Raw genomic sequence first — 26774 nt, forward strand, 5'->3', positions numbered from 1 at the left:
GGGGATTCGAACTCAGGTCCTTAGACTCGCACAGCAGCACATTACCCTTTCCCAGCCCCATCTTAAAAAACATATATCGTCATTTATTCTTATTTTGCGTTTGAGTGTGCACGAGTGTATGCCACAGTGTCTTCCGCTGGTCTCCATCTCAGTTTCTGAGACGAGATTTCTCGCCCAACTCGGAGCTTGCTGATTGGCTGGGCTGCCTGTCCAGGAAGGGCCATAGATTGCTTCCATGCCAATCTTTTTTTGTGGGTGCTGGGGATTTGCACTCAGGACTCAGGTTTGCACCTCCAGCATGTTAGCTGCGGAACCATCTCCCCGCCCTTCCTGCTTTTGGCTGACCTAAAACAAAACAAAACAAAACAAAACAAAACAAAACAAAACACAAATGAACAAAAAAACTCACAAGAGCTGTAAAGTTCCCTCACTGAGTTCAAAACCTGTGAGCATCTTTCAGCTTTTTCTATTTGCTTATCTATTCATTGTGTACGTGACATATACATATGTGTGTGTGCATACTCGGAGGTCGGAGGACAACTTTGTGGAGTCATTTCCAGGAACTGCGCTCAGGTAGCCAGGCCTGGCTTGTGTGGTTAGTTCATTTAATCACCGAGCAATTTCACAGCCCCCCTCTTTTTGGTGTTTTGAGACAGGTTCTCACTCTTTAACCTACGTTGGCCTGGAACTCACTGTTCACCCCAGGCTAGCCTTGAACTCACAGCAATCCTCCTGCTTCAGCTTCCCCAGGGCTGGGATTATAATGTGAGCAAGCACTTGGTCTTCAGATAACATTTCCTGAGGGAAAAGAAAAATACAAAGAGTTGTATTGGGGGATACTTCCGCCTAAAACAAGGAACAGATTGCGTGGTTGTGGTCAGTGTTCTTAACATTGCTTTATCTGATTAAACTTGTTATCTTTCAAAAAGACGTGACTATGATGACTAGAAAAAGAACCAGAGAGAGGTTTGAAAATACAAAATCTTAGTGGGCCAAATGCAGTTTGCCGCATGGGACAGGATATTTTGATCTAAAGCCAGTTGGGCTACATGGCAAGACGATTAAAAAACAAAAAAACAAAACCAAAAAAAAAAAAAAAACCAATGAAATGACTTCAATGGAGTTCAATGGAAAATAGCTGTGCTTGGTGACACCCCTTAAACCAGAGTAAGTGTTGAGGACCAGAGAGCAGGGGTTGCTCTTTTAGAAGACCCGAATTCAGTTCCCGGCACTCACATGGTAGCTCTCTACCAACTGCAGCTCCCGTTCTGGGGGGAGGAGGGTCTGGCTCCCTCTTCTGGCACTGCACACACACGATGCTCACACATGTACACAGGCAAAACATCCATACAAATTTTTTAAAAATCTTTTTAAAAACTTGCACCAAGTGTGGTTATACTCAGCCTGGCTCGAACTGTCAGCCCTCAAGCCTCGGTCTCCCAGGTGCCAGGGATGCAGATGGGTGCCACCGCGCCCAGGCTCATCATGGCGGTTTCTGAGGTGGTAATGGTTACAGTTTTAAACAGTGGGCCCATTCCATTAGCTCTCCAAAGCAGGACTGAAATAAAGTCTCAACCAGAGAGGAAATCTGACTGTCCAATATTTAGCCAAGTCGCAAAAAGGATGCCTTCATTTATTTGATATAGCTGTTGCAAACACAAATTAGCCTCTAAGACTTAAAGAACAGTGTGAAAGTCTGTGATAGAAATGGCTCCAGACAGAGGACAGATGGGAGGAAGGTACCTGTATCCAGTTTTCAGGGTCACAGGTCAACAAGATGGATGTTCAGAATGTGATGAAAATGTTTGAGGAACTCACCATAAGACACTCAGATCAGCAGATGTCTTGGTGCATGTCTGTAATCTCAGGACTCAGACGGTGCTGAGGCAGGAGGATCACAAGCTTGGGGAGCTGAGGCAGGAGGATTGCAAAACCTTGGCAATAATACCGAATTTGAGGTAATCCTGGGCTACATGGTGAGACCTTGTCGCCAAAAACCAGTAAGATAAAGTAAGAGGTAAAACATGCAGGGTGAAGCCTTGACATATACAAAGGTTATATCAAAGCTGGCCATCGCTCTCACTGATTTCTCCCTCTGTGCTTGTGTTCAAGAAGAAAAAACTGTTTGTGGAGAATACCTTCATCCTGATGCACAGGACATGGTACCAACACACACACACACACACACACACACATACACACACATGCACACACATACACAAACATTCTCTTCACTTCTCTAGGAACCTCAGAATAGACCTGCTTGAAACTATTCCTTCAGCAGGTGTCATGATCTCTGGGTAGAGCAGAGCACCCTTGGGCAGACTGCCCTTTCTTCATGGCTCCTTTCCTGGCTTTTGTTTCCCCCAGTACAAAGCCCCTCACAGTCCATTGGAAGGATTTACCGTTTCTAACCTTGTTTCCAGCACACATTGGCTTGGTCATTGTCCTACGGATGTGAAGAGACACCACGACCAAAGCGGCTCTTCTAGAGGAAAGTCGGGGCTTGCTTATGGTTTCAGAGTTTTAGTCAGCTGTCATCGTGGTGGGAGACACGCAGCATGCAGGCGGAGGGACAGGAGAAATAGCTGAGTTCTACATCATGATCTGCAGGCAGCGGGAAGAGAGACTGAGTGTGGGGTGGGCTTTCTGAACCCTCAGGACCTAGCCTCACTGACACACTTTCTCCAACAAGGCCACACCTCCTAATCCTAATATAGTGCCACACCCTGGGGACCAAGTATTCAAACCTATGAGCCTCTGGGGATCATCCTCATTCAAACCACCACAGTCATTATGTGCCAAAGTGGGTTTCCTCACTAAGACTGTTCCTGGCAATGATTTGACAACCTGAAATAGGGAAAGTAATGGCTACTGAGCAGAGGGCCAATTTAGATCCTGTTTATCTGCGATGAGTCATTTAACCTAGGAATGCCTTAAAGTATTTAATTGCACATAACAATGATATGGCTAAATAGTGATAAGCTATCTTTAAAAATATTTTATTGTTTTCTTGGTTGTTTTTTTTTTCTTTCTTTTTTTTTTTGCCTAGCAGGGTGGCACCTGCCTTTAATCCTAGTACTCAGAAGAGGCAGGTAGATCTCTGAGTTTAAGGCCAGCCTGGTCTACAGAGTGAGTTCTAGGACAGCCAGGGCTACACAGAGAAACCCTGTACTGAGGGAAAAAGTATTGTGTATTTGAGAATTTCATAAAATATATTTATACAATGTTCAGCTGCTTCCTCAAGTCCCTCTAAATCTACCCTCAGCTCCAAATCCTTGCAACTCCACACTTTTTTCCCCCTCGAACCTTTGGAGTTTAGTTTGGGTTTACACTTGGGTGGGGAGCCTTTCATGGAGAGGAGTCAACCTTCTAGGGGCCACACCCTTAAGGAAAACCTACTCTGCCTCTCCCAGCAGTCACCAAGAACTAATAGTTCCTCAGCTAGGAACAGGGGTTCATTTCTATTTCCGCACACCCATGCTGAGACTTGCTTGAGTTTGCACCTTGGTCTATAGCCAAGGCTGACTTGAACTTGGAATCCTGCCCCTGCTTCTTGAGTAGTGGGATCACACCTAACTGAGCTTCCAAAGCACTGTTCAAAGAGCCACAGTTCAGTCTCAACTCCTACACTCAGCTCTCACCTCTTTACCGCTCCCCCCAACTCCTAAAGCCACCTTGCCAGATTTTGTCGGTGTTCAAGTCCAAAAAGACAAGTATCAGTCAAAGTTCTAGTGTGTATTTGAAAGGAAAACTATAGGACACAGATCCACCAAGTCTATGTCGTTGACCCAACAAATTTTGTTGTTTGTTTCTTTATCTATTTATGGGTTTGTGCTGCAGCTTGGTCTTCCAAGTCTTGACAATTCTCCTTGGGTTTATAGGCATGAGTTACCTTACCCGGGGTTGATATCTGAAACTGACTTTCGACACCTTCAAATAAACAAAATAAAAGAAAAAGAAAAATTATTTAAGCGAAACATGATGGAGCATGCCTTTAATATCAGAACCCAAGAGGCAGAACCAGGTGAGTTCAAGGCCAGCCTGGTCAGCCAGAGCTACACCCTATCCAAAAATAAAAAGTGTGTAGCGGGGGAATATTTACGAAGACAAAAACTGCTGAAGTAGCTCCAACAGCCACCTCCACCCACGCTTCCCCTCACCCCTGCCCAGCTTGTCACATGGACCTGAGTCTGGCACAGTTAGGTCTGCTTGTCATCTGGGAGAGAGAAAGGAGCTATTTTAGAAAGATCCTCTCAGGAAACTTAGCAGGTTTCCTTTGAAGTAATGAGTTCAATGAACTCTTGAACCAGAGTGCGGGCATCCTGATTATCTGCTGTCATCTGGAAAGGAGTTGGTCTGGACCGTCTCTGTGTAACTTGCTTGGGAGTGACAAAAGTGTCTGAAGAATACTATTAGCTGCAATCTCGGCCTGTCTTGGTAAAAGCGGATAAATGTTTGCTTTCATCTTCCTGTCGTTCCCAGGGGATAACTGCACACATTCGCTGGGTACAGTGTGATACTTCAGCAGGCAAATACAGGACGCAGTGGTCCGACAGGGTAACTGGTGTATCCATCACCCCATTTAAAAATATCATTTGTGTGTGTGTGTGTGTGTGTGTGTGTGAGTATATGTGTGCGCGTGCGCGCACGTGTGCACGCTGGAAATTTTCAAAACCCTTTGCTGAATATGGTGGCACAGACCTGGAATCCCAGAACTTTACAGGCCAGAGGCAGAAGGATTATGAGTTTGAGACTAGCATAGTTAGACCCAGTCTTGGAACAGAACAAAACCCTTCTGAGCCATGAAGACAGAAAGTGTTGAATCAGCCCAGGACGTGTAGTTAGGTGTCACTAAAACAAGTGTCTCTGTAGCAAGCATACTTAGTATTTTCAAATGGATGCAGGGAATTAGAACACTTTACCTAAAGCCATCAGTTCCGTTTCAGACAGCCAAGGCTGCTGGTCTTTCATGGCATTTGGTCTACATCTTCCTGAATCTGTGTAATGGGACGTGGATTAAGATCCATTGGCAGGCCAGTTTGCCCTTTTCACAATGGCCAGGTCACTTCATGGCAAACCTGAGTTTCCACATCCAGGAAGATCATCTATTGCTCAGAATTAATCCATATCCAGATAAAGGAGACACATGTTTTTTGGTGATGCTAAAGCCATTTAAATAGCCTTCCCATTGGTCTGGCGAGATGACTCAGTATATGTAAAGGACCTGGCTGCCAAGGCTGATGGCCTGCCATGGATTCCCCAGAAGCCATGTGTAAGAAAAGAGAACCAAATAATGGAAGCTGCCTTCTGATCTCCACACATACCTCCCCCCCGCCACAATCTCTCTCATTATATATATAAAATAAACATATAATAATATAGAATATATAATAAGTAAATATATATATATATATATATATATATATATATATATATATATATATAATAAACATATGTTTGTAGCATCCCATCCCGGAAAATGCAGAATTCCAATTAGCAGCTACCAGCTGGTTGACCTGTCTGCAGCCTGAATGGCTTCACTACTTAGAGGCCCTTGGAAGCAACAGGGCTGTACCAAGCTGACCACTCTGATGAAGCAGAAGCCCTCACCTAGTCCATTCTAAGGATGGAGGATGGGCTGCGAGCAGTGGTCCTAGGGAAAGACTCATTCAGGTTCTTAGCTCTTCTCGCAGAGCCTATACCAGAAGGTTTTGTGTGTCAACTTGTCACAAGCTAGAGGCATCTGAGAGGAAGGAGCCTCAGTTGAGAAAATGCCTCCATGAAATCCAGCTGTAAGGCTTTTTCTCTATTGGTAATCAGTGAGGGAGGGCCCAGCCCATTGTGGGTGGTGCCATCCCTGGGATGGTGGTCTTGGGTTCTATAAGAAAGCAGGCTGAGCAAGCCATGGGATGCAAGCCAGTAAGCAGCATCCTCCATGGCCTCAGCATTAGCTCCTGCGTCCAGGTTCCTGCCCTGCTTGAGTTTCTGTCCTGACTTCCTCCAATGATGGGCTATGATCTGGAAGTGTAGCTGAATAAACCTTTCCCTTCCTGACTTGCTTTTTGGTCATGGCATTTCATGGCAGCTGTAGAAACCCTAGGAAAAAGCCCATTCCCTGGCCTGGCTCTTCTGCTTTTCTGTTACCTTTTGCCCTTCTTGCTAATACAGCTGGCCCCTTTGGTGCCCCTATAGAAGATAATATACCTAAGTCATTAACTGTCACCCTAAACCTCCTGCACATATTGTCTTTAGAGCCCAGGTTTTGTGTAAAGGAACCGCAAAGCCCAGGTGACTAAGTGAAGGGTTCCCAGGCATCTGTTTCCTGAACATACCTGACTGGTACATTACACCGAAATCCCTCATCCTACGTATTCATAATTGGTATACGTATGGCTAGGGACCTCATGTCCAGTCAACCGGGAAGCATCTGGGAAAACCACACTGCGATATCTGTGCCATGTGCCTGAATGCCACTGCCATCTTTTGAAGGTTAGAATGCTAAGCTGACGGGCCGAGCGACACCTGAAGTGCTGGTGTCTTCATCCTGGGTGGCTCAGGTGCTGCCCGATGCACAGCCAGAGAGACATGCTGTCTCCCGAGCTACCGTGACTCCAGTTTACTGTTGAATGGGAAGCCTAAAGCTTCTTCACAGGGCTGGTGTGAAGCAGGAGCAGTGAGGGCCTCCCACTTAGACCTACCCTGGCCTGGTTTCAAATCTCAGTTCTTCCACTTGGCCATTGTTCCAGAGGAACAAACTAACCCAGAGCGTAGTAGCTTGGCACGCAGTGCTCTCACCAGGGGAGCATATTCCAAGATGCCCAGTGGATGCCGGGAACAAAGGTTAGTACCAAACCTTGTGCACCTCCCAATTTTTGCTCTATACGCACACCTATAGTCTATAGTCTATACGCACACCTATAGTGAAGCTTGATTTGTGAAGGGCACATAGTCAGGGACTCACAGTCACGACTACTAAGAAAGTAGAATAATTATACTGCTTTTATCATTATTAAAGTTATTTAGATATATATGTATGTGTAAATGTATGTTTCTGGAATTCTCCGCTTAATACTCCAGAGCCTTGCTTGCCTGTGAGTGGGAACTCCTGTGGAAATGAGCACGCAGTTTTCCCCTTTCTGTGGGTCCCACACGTGGGAATGGCTGGAGCACTGGCTTCAGTGCTGTCCTGAGGTGTCGTCCCCCGGGGCCGCTGTGATCTGTAGGCTTAGGCACTGCTCCCGGGGCTGCCGCCAGGGGGACTTGATCTCATGGCTCCTGGACAGGTGTTGGCTGAGGATGGAGGCCTCTGCTCTTCAATACGTGGGTGTCTCCCCTGGTCTGCTCAATTATCCTCTGCCTTAAAGTACAGGCTTTGGTATCACAGGCATAAAAAGGCCGACACACCAAAAGCTGATGCCCGCAAAAACACAGGCTTTACAGTTTAGTAGAGAGTTGCCTGGCATGCACGAGGCTTGGGGCTTGATTCGTAGTGCTGCAAAAGAAGAGACAAAGTTGTGCTATACCTCAAAAGTTCCTAGAGGAGGAATAATCAGGCAACACAGCCTCATGGCATGATGCTGTCCCTGCTTGGAGGAAACAAAGCAGAGAGCAAGGTGGCGCTATGTTCTCTGGGATACGGGCTCAGCAGTCACAAGCTGTACCCTACACAGGCCAACCCTGACTCAGTGCTGTGGGGCAGGGTGACACATGAATTGGCATGAATTCCCCAGACATTCAGATCTCTGCAACCATCCTGGAGGTTGGGTGGATACATTTGTTAAGCTCCTTACCTCCCAGACTCAATTTTACAAGATAATATTTCTTGGTTGCGAACAACAGAAAATGATTCTGACTGGTGTGAGCCAAGTTTGGACAGTTCATATACCAGAAGGGAAGCCATCCCCGAGGTCTGTACTCCGGATAGGAGGCCATGTCCAAGATCCATACATCATAGAGAGGCCATGTCCGAGAATAGATGACGTGTAGAAACTGAGTGAGCAGAGCAGTTGTGCAAGCTCAGGGCTTGGGAACCAGCTTCCTATTGACCCGACCTCAGCTCAGCCTGACCCCTGCTGCTGCCAGCGAGTGCCTCTCAGCCACCTCTGCGTCTGGAAGATTCCACAGCAGCAGAAAAAAGATCGTGTCTGCTTTCTTCTCGAGGACACAGTCAGTATCCGTACATACCGACCCCATGGCCCTCCCAGAGGAATAGGACAGAAGTATGTGGGGCACGTGAAAGTGCTGAGCAATCATTAGGAATTTAATAGGAGGCAGAAAGCAGTCATCCTGGGGTAGACAACAGTGAGTTAAAAGGTCTCAGGCCAGAGTGGAATGGCGCCTCTCTCTGGATGGTGCTGGGGATCAAACCCAAAGCACTAACCCCCCTCCATATTGGCTGGTTCTAGTCACACCCTCACCCCAAATTTGGCTGCCACATTTCTGACATCCAAATTCTTAAGTTGCCGATATTTACGCAAGTCCTATGTGTATTTCAGCCTGCTTGCCTTGTGGACAGCAATGCAGGTAGAGGGTAACTGAAAGCAAAGGCCTTCTGCAGAATTGTAGATCTGGCTCCACGGTCCCCAGCCCGAACTGCAATTAACCTCACTCCCCAAGCGAATGGGGCTCCGTGAAACTTCCTTTACTTTTATCTCAGGTGGAACCACCAAGATGTGGCAGCCCCTTTCTTAGCAGGAAGCCGGGGCGTTATTAGCTGTGGGCAGGGTGCATGGCTCAAACTGAGCTATTTGGGTTCATTTTGTACCTCTGTGGGTTTAACTTGCCCGAGGCTGGCGTGTAACGTTGGCCCATGGTTCTGCAACTGTGGCGCGTACAGTGCCTAACCATGATACCTGGATTTGCAAGCCTTTGACCTTTCCCTGGTGTGGACATGATTCCCGTTCTGGAAAAGCACGCTTTGGATCCTTTTGATTTATTTATTTTTTTCCCCAGGTAATATCTCATCTTGTAACCCGAGACCCCTATCTGGACTAGTAATCCCCAAGGAGGGTATTGTACTCTGCAGCGTACTGTCTTGCTAAGGTCTGATAGTTTTGTGAGTTAAGGGTATTAAATGCAACTCACCTTGTTTCTAGGTATTTATAGCAAGATATGGTGGCGCATGCCGATGATCCAAGCCCTTGGGAGGCAGAGGCAAGAGGACCAAAACCTAAAGTCAGCAAATTCTGACAGCAGCCTGGGCTACAGGAGACTTGTCAAAAACCAAACCCAAACTTTGCAGATTAGGATACGATGGGTTTATTGCACCAAACCCCGCTGTACAGCAAGTACCGTGTGCACGTGAGGATCACCACGTGGCCTTGCAAAAACACACAGCCTGGTCACCTTCAGGACCTGGACCCAAAGGGTGTGGGGTAGGGCCTGGGGGATGCTCATCATTCTAGTCGGTTCCTCTGTGCTGCTGAGGTTGGTCTAAGTGTTTGGACTCACTCAGAGGTCACTCTAACTGATTCAGATAACTCCATGCATGCTGCTTCTGTCCTGTGTGCAAACTTCTCCGAAGTTCGGAATGACTTTCCATAAAGAAAGCTGGCCATGTGTGGGGCGTGTGCCTGCAATGCCGACACATCAGAGGCTAAAGCAGGACAGCCTAGACTACGTATTAAGACTCTATTGCAATGCCCATCCCCTCCCCAACAGACCGAGATTACAGAATAAACATTTTTGATAGTCACATAAGCATTAAAACTTGTTATTTTTGTTAAAATGATGATTGGCTAAAAAATTTGCCAGTGGTAAATTGCCAATTGCATATGGTAGCTTAACCAGCCAATAGTTTTTTCTCATGTTCTCAAGAAGACCAACAGCTGTCCAAGTTTGTGAGGCGGCTACACATCACCTGGGCTCAGGCTCGTTCTATGCTTCTACTCATCATCCCTGAAAAATGACTAATGCCCTCCTGGGTACAAGGCAGCTGCTGCACCTTCACACACAGCCTTCTGTACCAAAGCAGGGAGACGTGAGGTGCAGACGGAATGTACGTGAGCTTTCCAGACTTGCATTCTCTGTAGGCTTGCATTCTCTGTAGGCTTGCATTCTCTGTAGGCTTGCATTCTCTGTAGGCTTGCATTCTCTGTAGGCTTGCATTCTCTGTAGGCTTGCATTCTCTGTAGGCTTGCATTCTCTGTAGGCTTGCATTCTCTGTAGGCTTGCATTCTCTGTAGGCTTGCATTCTCTGTAGGCTTGCATTCTCTGTAGGCTTGCATTCTCTGTAGGCTTGCATTCTCTGTAGGCTTGCATTCTCTGTAGGCTTGCATTCTCTGTAGGCTTGCATTCTCTGTAGGCTTGCATTCTCTGTAGGCTTGCATTCTCTGTAGGCTTGCATTCTCTGTAGGCTTGCATTCTCACGTTGGACAATGCTGGCACATGCTAGCTTCAAGGGAGCATGAGCCACCAGGGCATTTCAGCTTTGCTTACAAATAAGAGATTTCATTGGCAGGAATGGTGGCACCTGACTGCAATTCTGGCTCAGGAGTCAGGGAAGGAGGGTCAGGAATTCAAGGTCAACCTTAGCTACATCTAGAGCTACAGTCTGGTCTCCAAGGAAGGCATGGACAGGCTTCATTCTCTTCTGGAGGCTGCAAAGGACTAGTCCCTGCCCTTTCCAGCTCTTCAGGGCTGCGGCATCTTTCAGCTCCTTGGATGGGGTGGGGTTTCTCCTCTGGGTTGAGTGTTGAAGGCTTGATCTCCAGGGTGGTGTCTGGGAAGTGCTGCCACCTGAACTGTGGAGACTGATGGTATGTTTTGGGGTCTTTGGAGGGATGTCCTGAAAAGATATTCTTACGCGGCCCTTGTTAGTTTTCACAGAGGGTTTATTCAAGCCAGCCTGGCCCAGCGGTCGCTCGCAGCTCCTCATTTCTTCCTGCATGTACTCTGCCATCTGTCACAGTCCCTCCCCAACCTGAGCCGCACCACCCGGGCCCTCATCCTCCATAGGTATAACTTAAGACGCCTTACTTTATAAGCCAGACTCCTTCGTTCTAGCAAAGAAAAGCTGACTGGTCAAGCATGGTGGAACACGTCTCTAACCCCAGCTCTCGAGCAGGAGAAGCAGGACTTCAACTGTGCAGTGAGCTGGAGGCCAGCCTGGGCTACACGAAATCTTGTCTTTGAAAAAAAAAAAAAAAAGCTACCCAATGCAGCTCCTTCCTTCGTCCCAAAGCCAGCCGTGCAACTGACCATATTCTTCCGCCTTCAGGTCTTTCTCTGCTGCTGCTGCTGGGATACACTATCTCCTTTAAGCCACGTAAGGGGCTGGAGAGATGGCTTAGTGCTTAAGGGCACTTGCTGGTCTGGAAGGGGACCTAGGCTCACTTTCCAGCACTCGCATGATGGTTCACAACCACCGGTAACTTCAGTTCCGAGGGATCCATTGTCCTCCTCCGATCTCCACGGGCACCAGGTACTCGCATGGTGTACATACATACATGCAGGCAAAAAGCTCATGCCTAAAGTTAAACAATGAAAAAAAAAAAAACAAAAAAACCCACCAAACCCACATTGCTGCCGTGGTAGATTCATCCCATAATCTAGGATCCCATGCCAAGTCTCCTTTGTCATGGAAGATAACGTATTTACATGTTCTGGGCATAGAACAGAGGTGGAGAGTATTATTCAGCCTACTGCATGGATGAACCCCATTTTTCAAAGAACTATAGATGGTGTTGAGAATGGATGCCACAAATACTGAAATTGGGTTTATTATGTGAGGCACACAGTAAAAAGAGAGTTGATAGAACACACACACACACACACACACACACACACACACACACACACACACGGTGCACAGCCACACAGGCAGGCAAAACACCCACAGACACAAAGACGAAAATTCCAAGCGAGCAGTAAACTGCACCAGCGGCGCACACCGGTTAGCAGAGGCAGCACCGGTGGGGCTAGCCTGGTGAAGGAGCCCAGAGCAAACCGTGGAGCGCTGTTTTTATGGAACGCTCTTTTTCTCTCAGAACCAACAAGCTAAAACCAGTGCGAAAAACAACGTATGAACGTGCGCTAAACCGGTCCTGCAGGATTTTGCTTAACATTGCTTCTCCGTTTCCTTTTTCTTTCTTTGGGGGTGGTGGACCCCAGGCCCTCGACTCTGGGATGCACCCTGCGTCCAGGCTGCTGCACCGGAGGAAGCTGGCAACGTCGCTGCGGTGAAGCCAGGTTAGGCGGGCACAGGCCGGAAGGTGGCGCCCGCGAACCCGCAGGGGCGCTGCGGTGGCCGCAGCTAAGCCTCCTGCTCCGCGTCCTCCGCTGGAGCTGGCGGGGCCCCACGGAGAGTGCCGCGCTACCTCGCTCTCTCGCGTGTCCAGGGCAGCTCAAGGTCAGGAGGGCTCCAGGACGGTCTGTTCAGGCCCGCGCCGTGGCTGGCTGCTATCTGTTTCGCCTGCACGCATCTCCAAAGGCGGCTTCGCCTGGGCGGGTGATAACGCCTGTTGGCAATTTAAACAGTCTGGGGCCCGTTCGCTTTCACGGTGGTTGCACTTGATCCAGGTTTTAAACTGCCTGTCCTCCTGACCCTTGAGTTACAGACAATGAAAAAGAGGACGACAACGGAGAGTTAGGGAGGCAAGCGGGCCATCTCCAGCCGGGTACACATGCTTTTATTTAGAAAAAGCTGCAAGACTGAGTGTCCCCCTGGGGGGTCAGGAGCCTGACTCAGGAGCCAGCGCCGGGCTCTCCAGCGGTTCAGGGAGTGCAGGGGGAATGTCAGCCCCACACAGCCTGGCATCTTATGCAGTGACACCTTCAGGGTTTGTAGGGGCAAGCTGCCAGCCAGGCACGTGGCTTACTATAAGTCAGGAGATGCAGCTTTACCGATGAGTAAATGCGGGCATCTTGGTCAATATGTACGAGCCCCGTGAGGCAAACGAACTCCCTGACCGGCAGAATTAGAATCCTGATGCAAGGCAGGGTTAGACTATGAAGGCCTTGGGTTCTGAAGGACGGTGATTTATAAGGTTCTGAGGGAGGAAAGGCACCGTGGGCAGGTAGGAGAGGTGCAACCCGGTGGCCTCGCTGGGTTTAGCTGGATAGTCTTATTTTATTGACAAATTTAGTGTGAAAGGGTGGAGGGAATTCACTCAAAGAGCCATGCTCGTACTGGATCTGTAGTCTGTAGTTTACAGATGGTTGCGAGCTGCCGTGGGTTTCAAAGCCGGGTCTCTGGAGGAGCTCTGAGGCGCCTCTCCAGACTAAGACATTTTATTCTATGTCGTTTGTGTCATAATTCCCAGGATCTTTTAGAAAGGCATTTTGTAAAGCTTCTATAATGTCCCCTGTGTATGTGCCAACCCGGTGTACAGGGTTCTTTGTGACAAACACCCCAAACAACTTAGGATGAGGACGACCTGACAGTTTCAGTTGTTTGAGTCCGTGGTTTGCTATACTGAGCCTATGGCAAGACAGAGCATCTTGGCATGTGGAGGAGGCTGCTTACCTCATGGTGGCCAGGAAGCGAGAGCATTAACATTCCTGTTAGGAAGCTTCCGCCTCCTCTTTTTCTTTCACCCAGGTACTTACTCTGTAACACAATGTGGCCACACCCAAAGCGAGTCTTCCACTTTAGCTAACCCTCTCTGGAAACGCCCACAGAGACACAGCAGAAGGCATGCTTTACCAATCTAAGTGTCTTTCAACCCAATCAAGTTGGCGGAGATTAACCATACATACACACATACACACAGCTCAAGAGTGACAAGGCCTATAGTCCCGACTGCTTGGGAGGCTAAAGGCAAAGGACCATTTGCACCTGAGTTCAAGGCTAGCCTAGGCAACATGGTAAGCATGTCAAACAACAGAGCCCCATAAACTATCGTCAACATTCTATAACTCCAGAGAAAACCAAGAGAAGGAACCTGTGCCATTCGGCTCCACAGAGACGAAGGTTTTGGAAAGCTTCCAGCCCCTGTTGCCCCTGGCTTCCTCATGTTCCACTGCCTGTGTGGTGTCAGCAGGAGCCACAACCTACAAACCTTCACGGCACAGGTTGTGTTTACCTTTTATCTGGAGAAGAAGGGGTCAAAGACACGGAAGCCTCCAGGGTTAATATTCTGGAGCCGTTCTCGGGTCACGAAGTACACTATGCAAGATCTGGGTGCCAAGAGACAAGAGGCCTTATGAAGGAGGAGGCCCAGGCTTTATAAGGGACAAGGAGACAGACAGACAGGAGAAAGACTGTGGACACAAGATTGTGGAGTGACAACTAAGTCACTGCAGCCATCAGAGAAAGGGCTTGGGACTCCAAGACAGCAGGGCTGTAGGCTCCTTGAGTTTTGGCAGCGGGTACTGTGGAATAGTTTCCTGTCGTCTTAAGCCACCGAGTTTGTGGCATGGTCGCCTGAGGCAGTTGGGGGTCAAGTTATGACTGTCACCATTGGTGAGTGTTTGCCAGGCCTGACTGCAGCCACTCTGCTACTTCAAGCATTGGCTCATTAAAACTTTGTAACTGCCTAGCGGTGGGCGTTACCGTTATGCTCAGTTTACCCATGATGAAATAAGTTTTTAAACAGGCCAAATGGTGTGACCTGAAGCCAGGGTGCCTGACTCCAGAGTGTGACTCTCCTGTCACACGCTCTTGTGAGAAACAAAGACCGTGCTTGTGGTTTCTTGCCAGCTGCTTTTGTGTTCTTTGTCCCTCTGCGTAGAGGGCCAGCTTTCCTTCTTAAGCTTCTGTTACTTAATTTGTGTGTGTGCACGTGCTGGTGTGTGCGGGCCACGCACTCACGTGGAAGTCGGAGCACAGCCCACACTCGTCAGTTCTCTTCTTCCTCCACCATGTGGGTCCCTGATTTTTATTTTTATTTTTTTAAATGGTTTTTATTTCATTTTTACAGTTTATTCACATTATATTCTATTATAGCTTCCTCCCTCATCTCCTCCCCATCCTACCTTCCCTCTCTCTTCACCCCCCTCCCCTTCCCCTAGTTGACTAAAAGGGGGAGTCCTCCTCCCCTACTGTCTGACCCTAGCCTATCAAGTCACATTAGGACTTCCTGAATCCTTTAAATGTCCTTCAACTGAAGAATGGATACAGAAATTGTGGTCCATTTATGCAATGGAATACTACTCAGCTATTGAAAAACAAGGAAATCATGACATTTGTGGGCAAATGGATGGAACTAGAAAAGATCATACTGAGTGAAGTAATCCAGAACCAGAAAGACACTCATAGTATACTCACTTATAAGTGGATATTATCCATATAATGTAGAATAAACATACTAAAATCTACAACAAGGAGGATCCTAGGGAGGATGCTTAATTCTCTTTCAGAAGGCAAACAGGATAGACACAGGAAGTGGGGGAACAGGATGGGAGCCTAAAAGACTTCATCCAGCAGGGGATAGAGGCAGATGCAGAGACTTACAGCCAAACTTTGGGCAGAGTACAGGGAGTCTTATGGAAGATGGGGGGGGGGCATAGAAGAACACAGAGGGGATAGGAGCACCACAAGGAGACCAACAAAGCCAAAAAGTCTGGGCCCAGGGTGGCCAGCAGAGACTGGTGCATCAACCAAGGACCTTGCAGGGAGAGGACCTAAACCCCCTAGTAGCCAATAGGCAGCTCAGTCTTCATGTGGGTGCCCTAGTAAGGGGAACAGGGGCTGTCTCTGACATGAACTCAGCTGCCTGCTCTTTGAGCACTCCTCCCTGGTGGGGCAACCTTGCCAGCCCACAGAGCAAGGTCTAGTTTCTTAACCATCTCTTCCCTTGCCCTCAGCTCTTTAAAGTCACGTCAGAATGAGACATAAATGATAACCAAGTATCTGTTTAGCTCAGTGGACCACAGAAAAATCAACCCATAAAGTGGTTTGCTTTTGATTTGAGAGAGAGTTTCATATAGCACAGGCGGCTGGCCTCCAACTCACTGTGTCCCCGAGGCTGGCCTTGAGCTCTTGATCCTCCTGCTCCTTCCCTGTCTTAGACTGGGTTTTATTGCTAAGAAGAGACACCACGACCACAGCAACTCTTATAAAAGGAAAACATTTAATTGGGGTTGGCTTACAGTTTCAGAGGTTTGGTCCTTTATCTTCATGGTGGGAACATCAGCATACAGGCAGAACATGGAGAAGGAGCTGACAGTTCTACATCCTGATTCAAATGCAACCACCGTGGGTGTAGCTGGAGCATACATGACCTCAAAACCTGCCTCACAGTGAGGCACTTCCTCCAACTAGGCCACACCTCCTAATAGCGCTACTCCTGATGGCCAAGCATTCAAACATACGCATTCTCGTTCAAACCGCCACATTCTCCTGACGGTAGAGAAGTATCTTCTGTAGTCACACAAAGTTATTTGCATCTCCTCTGCCTCTAGGTCATTTGGGCTTATCTGTAGATTCTTCGGCCAAGGCAAATCAGAAATCCGGGGAAACAGGCTGCCCTTGTGGAGGACAGCAGGAAGGTGGCTGGTGCTAGTAACTGTTTTGCTGATTTTGAATTTGTGTGAAGACTATCTCACTGTCACAGGGGAAACATTCAGGGGAAAAAGAAGAGCTTGTTTTCTTAAGATGTAAAATGTTCTCCGAGCTTAGGATCCTCCCAGGATATTAACCCTGGGCCCTGGCTGACAGCATGATTTAGGAAGCAATCATTTCTTTCCTTCCTAGTTTCACCCTGTCCTATGGGGCAGAAGAGACTGTTCTCTTCCTTGACAAGCCCAAAAGCTCTCTCTGTGTGTATATGGGTCCTGGATAAGTCAGTTTTGTTAATCCTTTCTCTCCTATAAAATCCACAGCCATCATTTTACAGGTAAAAACACAGTGTCTTGGTGAACATAAAGGATTTTCTGAGATGATTCAATCAGCTACGCATGATAGAAATGCTATGTGGCTGTCCTTATAAAAACCCAACCATTCTATTTACTGAAAGCCAGAACTATTATACAATGAGTTTTGAGGCTAATTTTAAAGCAAGTCACATGTCTTTCCCATCAATCTGACCCAAATACGAGGCATGGATTCCACCTTGTATGCAAAAGCCCTTGTTAACAGAGGGCTCTGCAGGAGCCATTTGGTTGATTACAGGAACACAAGCCTCATTCTCTGGTCACTGCAGTGCTTCCTCCATGGGGCGCCCAAGGAAGCACAGTCCTATGTCACCCGGGATCTAGGACCCCAGCTTCCAGAGCAGAAGGATGCTAACCTAACCTCTCACTGAGATGCCTCTGAGTAGCACTAACCAATGGCTGCAAAGAAGGCTGAAGCCACGGTTGGGTGTTCTTCGGAGGACTGATGGGGAAGGGAGCAGACAGCTGGGGCCCCCACATTCAAAAAGGCAGCTTAGGGCTGAGGGACATGCGTGCTGATGGAAGGCCACAGACTAACCAAAATGTTAGTTCACCCCCAGTTCCATTCTGGTGATCTTTCTTTTTCTGTCTAATACTGTTTTGTGCCAGCATTTCTCAACCTGTGAGAACCCCTTTGATGGTCGAACGACCCTTTCACATGGGGTCACTTAAGAGCATGGGAAAACACAGATACTTATGCATCACAATTCATAACGGTTAGCAAAATTACAGCTATGAAGTAGCAGCAAAAAATAACTTTATGGCTGTGGATCACCACTACATGAGGAACTGTGTTAAATGGTCACAGCATTAGGAAAGTTGAGAACCACTGCCTTATACAAATGAAAGGGTGTTCTTCCCTTCTTTTTTTTTTTTTTCCAAATTAAAACCTGATCTCGGGAAATGATCTGAGTTCAGCTGCACTGTGTGGAGCAGCTGCTTTCAGACAAACTTTTACCTCTATGGACCATACGCAGCTGAAGCCAGAAACCAGAGTCAAAGCCACCTACAACTTCAGGGGCCACAGAAGATGGCCAAAGATAAGACTTACTCTGGGGACAGTAGTTCTTTCTGGGCAGCAAGAAAGCCAGGGGCTCAGCAGAACAAGAAAAAGGAGGAAAGGGAGAAAGCAAGGGGCCAGAAAGATGGTGGACATAGAGGTGAAGAGCAGACAACCACGAGAGTTCATGCCAAAAGCTATCTGCTTCTTCCTCAAAAGAAAGACCAGAGAAAATATGTAGGCAATTTGCATTTATTTATAATTACAATTCATCCATCTATCCATCTACCTACCTATCCATCCATCCATCCATCCATCCATCCATCCATCTTGTTACTTTTCTATTGCTGTGATTAAAACACCATAAAATTCTTTCAAAGTGCTGAATATGACCATACTGTGTAATACTGCACCTGCTTTTTGTGACCCAGTAGGATGCTAAAGTTGTTATTAGCTCTTTAATTATAAATAAGAGTACAGGTGCATCCATTGTCTTTAAAAAAATCTAATGTTTTCACCCAGTCAGTGATTTGCTTGGGCCTGTCATTTGAGGACACTGAAAATAGAGGAAAAAAAAAAAAAAACATGCTAACAGACATGACTCAATTTCTGCTGGAGAAGGAAGTGCTGACCTGCCGCTTTCAAGTCTCCAAGAGGTTTGCTTCCTGTTTGCTGTCAATTCTGCGCTTACCTAGCTCAGGCTTTGCTCTGCTTTATCGACCCAGTTTCTGCTCTTACCTCCCAGATCCTGTGCTGCCAGGCTTTCCCCGCTAAACAAACCATTCTTCTCCCCAAAGCCCTTACCAAATGCTCTGTGTCTCCACCCAGTGACTGGGTGGAGGGTATTTCTGGGGGGTGGGGTATTTCTAAAGACAGCAAATTAAGGCTACTTGTCTCAGTATCTGAGGTGGTGGCCATGAGTTTGGACAAATACCTGAACCCGTTTTGCCTACGGGCACGTTTCCACAACTTAGTTATAAGTGACCCTGGCGATTTGAAGATGATTAACAATGACAGGCTCTTAGGAGCTCTTTCAGCTCTCTCTCTATAAGGGTCTCATGTAGTCAAGGCTGGCCTTGAACTTACTGTATAGCTGAGGACGATTCTGAACTCCCCATCCTCTGGCCTCTACCAGAGGGTCAGGGTTATACAGATGTACCACTATTCCATCTTATATGATGTGGAGGATGGAACCTAGGATGTTAAGCATGCTAGGCATGGATTCTACCCACACCACATGCTAGGCCTTGGCATTTCTTGCTGGATTGAGTTCCCATCCTCCAAGTCTCTCTGCTTATCAGGGGTTGTTTTGTGATTCTAACAACTGAAAAAAAAAATCTGGGGTGAAATCCATTGTCAAACTACAATTTGAGAAACAGATGAGAGGGGTATTAAAGGCCAATAAACCTCAATTGGGTATCTGAACCTCAGTAACAACCACCTCCCACCTCCCCGCTGTCTCATTTGCTGCGGGTTCTAAAAATAGTTTCCAGTGCCGCCCTTCACCTTCACAATGATTTTTGACTTCAGTTCTAAATGTGAACGGCCCAGAGCAGCAGGATCTGTGCATTGTTTGGAGGAAGACAGAAAGCTCATTAATCTGAACACTGGCCAGCTCGGACTTGTCACCGTCACATGCTCATTCTGAAACAAACCTGGGTGCACTTTCCTGAGATGATTAAGTTGTTTTACTGACAACCTTGGGGCTATTAAAAGCACAATGCCCTTCCTATCTGAGACAAGGTGAGTGTCCCCGAGGGAGGGTGGGTGACATCTACACAGACCACCTAAGCTCATTCATCCGTAAATTAACTTCCTCTGCTGTTTAGGACTCATCTACACCAGGCCTGGGTCTCCTAGGAGGAAAACAAATAAAAATACAACACAAAGAAAATGTCACAAAGAACAGGAATTCAAGGAGGGGAAGGAGGTGGGCAAGAGTAAGTTTTTAGATTTGGTCACAAAGAGGGAAGACGTCTTTGGGCAGGTGGCATTTCAGTACAGGGAGAGGCCACCCAGGCATCTACAGATGAGCAGAGCAAAGGCTCCAGCATTGCAGGCAACGCTTCTAGACAGCCAGTAGCTTGAGCGTGGTTCAATGTGCGAGGGAGAGGAAGGCAGGTATGAGAAGGGGCAGCATACAGGGAGGGATGGACGGAAGGGTTTATTCCCCATGAAGCAAAGATCCAAGGAGGCAGAAGGAAGCCTCTGTTAGGAACCACAAGAAAAAGGTCCAGGCCTTGTGCTGTGACCTTGTCCCCCAGGCCCACCCTTGCGGAGGTTTCATCTTCAGGTGAGCTGCTCCGGCCCCTGCTCAACTAGAGCAGACTGTACCTTTCCTCTGTGCCACTGACTAGTTTCCAACCATCTCACGTCACCAAGGACGGCTGCACGGGCAACATAACCCTTGAGTCTGCCCATGCGAACCACATGATCGCTACCTATTTTCTCAAACATGCCAGAGATCTGCGTCAAGGAGCTTAAGTAGATTGGTTGCTGAGGGATGGAGGCATTTAAACTCGGCTCTAACTGACTAGAAAGCCTCTTTCTCGATGTGCATGATGGTGCCTAGTACTTCCTAAATGCCTCTATTCAAGCCAGAGTGGCGACTCAAAGCCTTTTAATTCCAGAATTTAGAAGGCAGAGGCAGGAGGATTTAAAGTGTGAGGCCAGCTGAACAACCCTGCTTCAAAATGTTTTTATTGAACACCTGCTTTGTGATAGGCACAGGAAGTACTTCAAGGACACAGGAAGTACTTCCAGGCCCTTCTACAGGTGGTCTTTGCAGATAGGATCCAAAGTACAGGGAATGAAAGCAACCGTGACAAATAGGATTGATTAAACTACAAAGCTTTTATATACCAAAGAAAGTAGAATTAAGTAACAACCTAAAGAATGAGAGAAAACTGTTGACAACTATTCATCTATAGGAAGGTTAACATCCCAAATGTACAAGAACCCATGAAACTGGCCAAAACAAATCCTTCAAAACAAAACCCAGAATCACCACCCCCCTCAGCCCCCTGCCAAAGAATCCAATTTTAAAAACAGCCCAACAGTCTTAATGGCTGATGTATATGAGGAAATGCTATACTTCACTAATCAACAGGGAAAGGGAGGACAAGACCACAATGGTGGTGGTGACAAGGTGGCTCAGTAGTTGCCTCTAAGTTTGAAAGACCTGGAAGACCCAGGACCTACACTGAGGGAGAAGAGTCATCTTCTGTTCTCCACACAAATAAATGTATGTAATTAAACAATGTTTAAAGTTAAAAAAAATGCAGGCCACTGACTTGCGGAAGGGGGTTTCTTATCCACCGTGGATGAGAGTGTAAAGGAGTGCAGCCAGAGATGGGGGAACTGTCCTCAACAAGCTGAAAAGAGAGGTAGTAAAAGACACGGAGCTCCCACTCCGGAGCACCCATGAAATGAAACCAGAGCAGAGAGGTAGCCCATGGCTGCACTGCAGTTCTGCTCACAACAGCTACGATATAAATTATATCCTTCAGCAAATGACTGGGGAAGGAAAATACAGACTGTACATTCAGACATACACAATGGAACACAAAGGAATATTTTTCAGCCATGATAAAAAAAACAATCGAATCCTCTTGCCTTTGCCTCGCCGGTGCTAGAGTTTAGATGTGTGCCAGCATGCCCAACTAGCTCTGGATTTCTGCAGCATAGTAGGGCAACTTTTGATTGTAATGGTCTACTGTATTTAAAGAGTACAAAATCCCCACAGACTAAGAATGACTAATATCTGATGAGATGACTCCATGATTCCCTGCAACAGCCATGTCCTCATCCAGAGTGGGAAAGATCCAGTACCTAGTGCAGCGGTTCTCAACTTTCCTAATGCTGGGACCCTTGAATACAGGTCCTCATGGTGTGGCGGCCCCAATCATGGCCATTTATGAGTCATAACGTAAATATCTGATATGCAGGATATCTGATTCCGACCCTATGAAAGGGCCGTGCAACCGCGTGGGGGTCGCGACCCACATGTTGAGAACCACTTGTCTGGATTGTAGCTTTGGAAAGAAAATTGTGTCTGCACCACTCTCGGAAGGAACTTGTGCTTGCCTGATTCTCCTCTACTAACTTAATGAGTGAGCCAGGAACTCGGAAGGTCTGTGGGAGCACACTGCTGAACATAGAGCTGAGGGAGGTCACATCCTGAGGACCCTTTCTCACGTCTATACTCCTTCAGCACTGAACTCCAACTCCAAATGTTTCTCTATACCATTTCTAACCAACCTTTGCATCAAGAACCTCATGGCAAATTCCACTACTGATGGTGCTGGGACCCGGTCTATGTCCCCTTGCTCTGTAGCCCCTCTTGATCTCATTTCCAAAAGGACCATACGTACAACCTGCAGGCAGAGCAGGCCACCAGCAATCCTGGTAGTTGAGAGGCCACGGCAGGAAAATCACAAGGTCAAGACCAGACTGGACTCTTATGTCCCCATCTTGGTAACACAGGAGACCAGCAGAGGCAAAAGGGTCTGGAGGGTACTGCCAGAACGAGGCTAAGTTTTCGGCAGTGAATTCTTTTTTCTCCTATGAGTTAAAGACTAAAAAGGCAAGAAAAGTAAGGACTGAAAGCAGGAACATACAGCAGAGCACACACAGACTTGCCAGACAGAAGAGGACCAGGGCTAGAGTCCCCGTCTGCCAGGACTTTTGCATGTTTGGGAATGAGTTCTCTTTTTCTCCCCCTGAAGAGGCAGGTTTGGGCTATTTGAATTGCATAATCCAGGGCAAAGGGAAGTTGATTGGTTCCTACCACAGGAACCCCCCCTCCTTTTAAACACCCCACTAGAAAATCCTGTTGAACACTTCCCTGAGGAAGAAGCCCACCAAATCTCTGCTGGGGAGGAAGAAGCATCAGGAAGTTGGCCATGTTATACATCTAAGTGGCTTAGACCCTCAAAGAGTTCAAGGCCACCTGTCTATCTTCAATTTACACAAATTCAAAGCTACCTGGGTTGCGTTACATGAGACTCTCTTAAAACAAAACCAAAAGTTAAAACATGCTGTGACAAAGTTATATAAAAATGTCCCATAAAATGTATTCTGTGAGGTTGGGAAGATGGCTCAGTGGTTAAGAGCACTGGCTGCTCTTCCGGAGCAGTTCGATTCCCAGCACCCACATGGCAGCTCACAGCTGTATGTAACTCTAAGCTCTGACACCCTTACACAGACATACACGAAGGCAAAACAATGTTATTTTTTTAATGTATTCTATAAAGTATTAAAAGTGAACTGAAAAGAGAGCATTTAACTGAAAGCCATCTAGACTTTGGGTCTAGATGGGTCAGTAGTTAAAAGTGCTTGTCAGGGAACAGTTTGGATCTCCAGGACCCACGCCAGGCAGACATGGTGGCCCAGGCAGGCAGAGCTAGGGGAATCCCAGAGCAAGCTAGCACACCAAGCTAGCCGGACAGGGTTCAAAGGAGAGACCATACCTCACCAAACACGGCAGACAGCAACTGAGATGTCCAGTGTCACTTTCAGGCTTTCACACACACATGCGCATACATGTATACAAATCTGCACACGCAAGCGTCTGCACGCAGGAGCACGCACACCCATACGTGCGAGAAAGACACCTTTGCGGTATTGCATTGACTTCGTTCTCGTTTAGTTTCATCCTAAACGAGGCGGTCAGTTTTCAGTCGGCTGTCCAGGCTGCTTTCCTGAGACGGGCTCCGGCAAACTGTCACGAACAGACTCATCTCACGGGGCCTCGTGGGGGACGTCAGAAGTGTCAGAAGCAAGCGGGGAGTGTTGTCTCTCAGACCTTGCGTGAGAAAGGCACCAGGAGGGAGGAGATGGAAAGAACTGGAACCTGCCTGCGAACTCAGTATCCACATGGCGGGTCCCAGAGTTCTGACCTGGACAGTCACGGAGCGTGCCAGTCACTGTAGGAAGAGCCTGTTTTCCATCCACGATTAGGCAACTTTTGCATTCACATACTGTGAGTTAACCAAAGTTTAAGGTATCTAGATCCTTTTTGTTTTTTTTGGTAGAAATTTAAACTCCTTTAAAAAAAAAGCTGCGATTAACTAAATTTCAATGATAATGTAGTCTAATGGTTTGTTTTGGGCAGAAGTGACTAATATCTATCTTCTTGGCTAACTCAGTATTTGAAAAGAAATGATAAGAAAAAAGCTATCATTACAACAACAGTGGTAATTATTGTAAGGCTGTGTTAAAAGTTTCCTATGTCTTGCCTTAACCTCAGCCAGGTTAAGGGGCTAGGTCTGCAGATCTCTTTCACAGAGAGAGCTCTCCCGAGGCCCACACAGTGATGAGTAGCAAGGCCTCTACCCTGCAGGGTGTTATGCTGCCCCCAAACCTGACTGGATGGACCCCATCTAGTATGTGCCCTTTCAACCTACTTCTAAAAGAAGGGTGTAATCCCACGTCTCACTTGGGGCCATAGTGATTTCTTTACTCCACTCCTCAAGGAGGCAGCTCTGTGTTTAGGATTTGGCTCCTGACTCTTTCCTTGTAAGGGCATGCAGTGGCTTTTGGCCTTGCTCTTAAAATACTTTAAACCTAAGGAGCATAGGGCAGAGAGCCAGAGCTTCACAGTTGGCCAGCCCAACCACACAGCTCCCTCAGGACTCAGAAGCGATGCCTGAGGGAGCAGGGTAGGGCCTACGTGTGTTGGAACTTGGGTGTTGACGTACTGTTAACAGTGCTACCATCTCCACTGTGAACTCTCACGGTGGAAGGCACAGAGCTTGCCGAGAAGTGTTGGCTGGCTTGGCTAAACCCTTGCCAAACTCATTTATGAACGGAAAGACAGATTTGTCCGTTATTTCAATCGGCAATGCCAGCAGGGTGTTGACATAATCACCGAACAATGTTTTGCTTATAGTCAACATGGGAGCCGGCTTGTTTACACAGAAACCATTCCCCTTTCAGGTGTCCCACGGATTCAAGACTTCAAACGTCATCTCTTGGGTCAGGATGGACTTTCCGGCTCTGACAAGCCTTCTGCCAGTTTAGAGCCAATGGACAAGCCACCACAGTCCTCGGCATCCTTCTCAGCACTGACGGTGAGGGCAGGAGGCATGGCAGAATGATTCTTTTACAGCACAACCATTCCCTCCCCTCCGGAAGGCTGAGTAAGACACACCTTTCATCGATGAGAACACCCACATTCCGCCCTCCTCTCACTTCCCCTCTTAATTTTAAAAATCAGCAGTCTCACCCCTATGCACACTAACTCAGTGCAATGCGCCTGTCTCCGCCTTCGATGCATTTGCTAATGTAGGTTCCTGGACTTGAAATGCTGGCTTGAAGACAACCTCCAGACTCTGTCTCCGTATGGAGAAACCCAGACTGTCTGAAGGCTCCGCTGAGGAGCTATTCATCATCATCTTCTCTGCAAGAGCCCTCCCTCCCTGCACAAGCCACAAGCCATCTTACGCGTGAGGCATCAGTGTACACAGAGCCAAAGCTCCACTGGGGACTGAAGTAATTTCTCACAGACTCTCCTTTGCTTCCTCCACTTAATTCAGCCCCTTGCACTACTCCCTCCCAATAAACAACCACGAAAGTCTAGTCAACACAGCAATGAAACTGCAACATGACAAGAGTCCGAACCATCCGAGGCGAGAACAATGGTGGCCACCTCACCGGTTCTCTGCCTCTGCTGCACGCTCCTACAACGTCTATCCTGGACGGCTTCCATGACCTCAAACCAAAGCCAAGTCTAGATGTCCTACATGGACTGTGACAAAGACAGGCTCAAGAATTTCTCCTTGAGTCCAGAGCCAGTGATCGAGTGAGCAAGCTAGCAGTTGGACAGCAGGAGGGAAACCATGCCTAAATCAAAGGAACTTGCTTTTCCAAGCTCTTCGGGCAATGATTCTGACAGCAGCTGCAGAGGTGACAACAGGTTTCAGACAGGGAAGATGAGATACATCGGTGTTCGGGCCTTTTAAAAGAAATTCTAACTGATGCTAGAGAACACTGGATGGACTCAGCAGGTGAAATGAAAGTGGGGAGAAAAGGTATTTCTTCAAACATGGAGCAATGGAGACGCAGTAAGAAAGCTGTAAAGTCTGAGCCATAGCAAACCAGCAACTGTGGAGGTTGTTTTAATGTCTTTTTACATTGGCTTTTGTTTTCTAAATGTTGTTTTCCAAGCCTTTGTATATTTGGGTTGCAGAACAATTTGTAAGATGAATCTTTTTAAATGTACACTATTAAAAATTAAAATGTTCTAAGTGAAGCTAATTGCCAACTTTATTAAAGAGGATTGCTTTGTGCCCTGTACCTAGTGTAAAATAAAGTCGGATCGTTACGATCTTTAAAAAAAAAAAAAATTTATCCTTATGGATCAGAGTCATAAACATAGCAATGATTGATGAGATGCAAAAAAAAAAAAAAAAAAAGCACCACCACCACCACCACTCCACAAATATCCATCAAGGATGACAAACATGGGCTTTATCTCTTCCGGGAAGAAGTAAGAACAAGAGAGACAGTGTAAAGAACAGGGCGATCACTGTTGCCCTGCTGTCTCTCTACTCAGGTTCACAACCGTAAAGAATAAACTGGCTGGCAGGTCCAAGAGCATAGTGGGATACATGTGAGTTTCTGTCAAAGACACCTCGGGGCTTCTGGAGTGTTGCTATCAGAACGGAAAGATAATGACTAACAGGCCGGACGGACGCTCGTGACCCTGTCTGCCAAACAGCAAAGATTTTAGGAACATCAAGAATGTTTTGGGGCTGGAGAGAGGCTCAGTGGTCTAAGAGCACCTAATGATGTCCTGGGTTTGGTTTCCAGCACCCACGTGGCAGCTCACAAGGACTCAGAACTCCAGCCCAGAAGTTCAAATGCCCTCTTCTGGCCTCTGTGGGCTCCTGCATGAAGGCGGTGCACTTAAACTCACAAAGGCAAACCACAACTGTACATTAAAAGAATAACC

At 47.3% G+C, this 26774-nt stretch overlaps 1 pseudogene; it reads left to right on the plus strand.

Moving 5' to 3' along the window:
* Nucleotides 1-26062, plus strand: part of LOC110552283 (activated RNA polymerase II transcriptional coactivator p15-like) — a 33196-nt pseudogene extending 7134 nt beyond the window's left edge.
* The last annotated feature ends 712 nt before the right edge of the window (nt 26063-26774 follow it).

The sequence above is a fragment of the Meriones unguiculatus genome, chromosome 6 (assembly GCF_030254825.1).
Source record: "Meriones unguiculatus strain TT.TT164.6M chromosome 6, Bangor_MerUng_6.1, whole genome shotgun sequence".
Classification (NCBI taxonomy): Eukaryota; Metazoa; Chordata; class Mammalia; order Rodentia; family Muridae; genus Meriones; species Meriones unguiculatus.